The following is a 3,250-nucleotide window of genomic DNA, read 5'->3' as shown; positions in this document are numbered from 1 at the left end:
ACACACACACACACACACACACACACACACACACACACATCAAAGCACCAACCATCAGTACATCAAAGTACTTACCATCAGTACATATTGACTAAAAAGAAAACACCCATACACAAACAGTAGCGAGTACATGATGATGCGTTCGGTATGAAGGACAGACCCCCCACCCCGACCTCAATAAAAAGCACAATATAAAAGACCAAAAACGTAACCACAATTATAAAACCAAGGACATGACACGATCTTCTCCCCCCCCCCCTTTTTCCTCCTAAACATCCCACCCCTTACCCCAATCCCATCCTTTCTCCTCTTCATCTTCTCAGCACTCAGCACTCAGCACTGTGCCTGTCTCAGCCATCAGACGGCGACAAGCGACCGACCTCAATCCGATCACACGGGAGAGTAGTAGAGCGCGCAGCCACGGATCATAACGACATCGCCCTACTCATAAATCTTTGACCTCGCCAGACCAATAGCAGCTGTTGTCGTCAGACCCACAGACGTGGCGCAAGGACAAGACAGCACACAAAACTACATTTTAGTTTTAGTAGAGGTTTTACGGCGCTCGCAACTGCATAAGGTCATATGAGCGCCAGAAGACTAGGGGTGTTACAAGGACGATAGATGTTCGATAGGAAAGAAGAAGCAAACCACACCAGAGCACCCGCCAACCATCTACACAAAGCTGTACACAATTTTGGAGATTAGACACACTGTGGATGGGAGTGAGTGAGTAATTCTATTTATTACGCGCCCCTTTCGACGCAATATAGGTAATAAATTATGAGGTCTGTTGCTTCGGGGACAGTCGTTAAAAACTTCCTTGAACGGGAATCGAACTCACAACTTCTGTGCGCACGAGCTTAAGCGCTGCACCACAGACTCAGAGTATCCGTGACATATTGAAGGCAGGACACTTTGGCCCTTCTCGGGGAAACAAAGAAGTTGATCATCTTTCTCAGAACAATAACAATGTACAATTGATACTCGATTCTGTTAGATTGTAAGTGTCTTTCGCCCCTATTGACACAAAACCCGGCCTGAGAGGGATACAACGTCCCAGTAAAAAAAACCGAGATACTCCATAAAAAAAAACTCCCCACACGGGAAGCGACTTAGGGTCTTACGAGTGGCCGTGAAGCGCCTAACCGCTGCACTACAGATACCGGTTCAGTCATTTCGTTTGTTTGTTCGTTGAGTAAAAAGAAGCACATTGGTACAATAACTGCCATTAAAATTTAGTGTTGAGAAAAAGTAATATAGACAGAAACAACAAAGGGGAAGTGAAGAAGTAGGTTCTACTACTGGCGCCCTCCCGCCATCCGCTCAGTCATTTCGTCCTGGGGAAAATCAAGACAAACAGACAGACAGAGATACAAAAGAGCGAAAGTAAAGAAGTGACGCTTTCCAGCCCGCTGTGCACAAAAGGTCATTTACAATTTTGGATATAAATTCAAAGGAAAAAATAAACCTGCAGACTGGTCGTAGAGTTTGTTTGTTTGTTTGTTTATTTTGTTTATTTGTTTGTCGTTTTTTTTTAGAGTTTGTTTGTTTCGGTAAAGAGAATCACATTGACACAAAAACGGTCAACCACTGAAGTGTTTATGTTTCCACTGACACACAAGATAACAATCTGGCTCTAACCTCAGGGTGACTCACTGCATGACTGTCATGGAGATTTGACCCAATTAAGCGCAAGAAAAGGTTCACATAAAATCAGTCAAAGCTGTCTTTGAAATACCAGTGGCTTCAGCCTTCTCCTGTACCGTAAATGCGACATGATCTAAAAGTGCATAGGCCACGCAGAAATAAGTGCAACCGGTGATATGTACCGGATTTAGTTTAATACAGTATGTTGTATGTTTTTAGGAAGGTATTATATTCCCTAAGGTGAATAACGTTATCGGATTTCCATCCCTCCCCTACCCCCGCTCCTGCCCACTCAGCAGTAGATCTAATTGGTACCTGACTTTGAGTAGGGGAAGTAAAGGCGGCGTGGAAAGGGACTGGCCACCCAACCACAATATGCCGAAGGCCCAGGAAGTTGTCTCACTAATACGGGGTGCCCACTACGGATGGGGTCGGCCGATCGGGCCGATCCAGCCGTAGTGGGCACCCTGTATAACAAGGCAGTCCCCAATGTTCGGGTCGGAAGCAGGAACAACTTTACATTTATTATACTCCCTTGTGGACTCAATTTGGATCCTCTATCATGCCCAAGCAGGGTTCGGAAAGATACAAAGCATAATATGTAAAACAAGACATGCCCACAGGGGGGGGGGGTTGAACCCAGGTCTCTGAGTGCGATGTTGAAGCGCTTAATAGAAAAGTAACTTATCGCTACACCACACACGCCGGTACGCTCAGTCGGACAGCAAGGTTATGTTAATGACAGACTGGTAAAGGAACATAATTTTATGGTGTGGTTGCATCGTCAAATTCTTGTAAATACAGAGTGATCAGTGTGGTCATAGTCATACTTGCCCCCCCAATAAAAAAACAACAACAAACAAACAAACAAACAAACAACAACAACAAACAAACAAAACAAAACGTTAAGTTCTGTTCTACACCCTCGAGCAGACGACACCGCCTCCACCCCCCTCCCAGGCATAATTCTTATTTCAAATTTCATCAGATAACGTCCATACCTGGTATGTTAATACACATCTCCGAAGCGATATGGTTACTGAGATTGCACATATTTGTTGCTCAATAAGCAACGAAATCATTAAATTCAAGCGTTGTTTGTTTGTTGTTGCTGTTTTTTTACCACTGACCGTATATCATTCTTCTACACAGACTTCAAACACTGAACGATCCCTTCTTTTTGTTTTCTTTACGACCCATTGACACAGAGACAGCTGGAATCGCTAATATTATTGCAATAACACGTGACATTGGAATCTTTTTCTCTTTGACACCACAGCAAATTTGCTCCGGAGTTTTCATAATAACCGTTAATCAGAAATTCCGGATACATCAATGTTATTAAAGGTGAATGACTTTATCATGGCTGAACAAGACATCATGCAACCTATATACTAACTCCAGGAGAGAGCAAATTGACAAAAAGGGTCATTTGTTACTTCTTTTTTTTTACAAAGAATGTCGATAAATACCATGAGTTGGAAATACCCAGTTATTGGCTCCTGTCCTGAAGGATATTATAATAACATGATCCACGCTATTTTTTTGCTCCGCATACTTCAAACGTCAAGACGACTGCGCGCGGCGGCATACATCTGTC

This window comes from Aplysia californica, unplaced genomic scaffold (genome assembly GCF_000002075.1).
Source record: "Aplysia californica isolate F4 #8 unplaced genomic scaffold, AplCal3.0 scaffold00102, whole genome shotgun sequence".
Lineage (NCBI taxonomy): Eukaryota > Metazoa > Mollusca > Gastropoda > Aplysiida > Aplysiidae > Aplysia > Aplysia californica.
Note: the sequence above shows the minus strand (reverse complement) of the source record.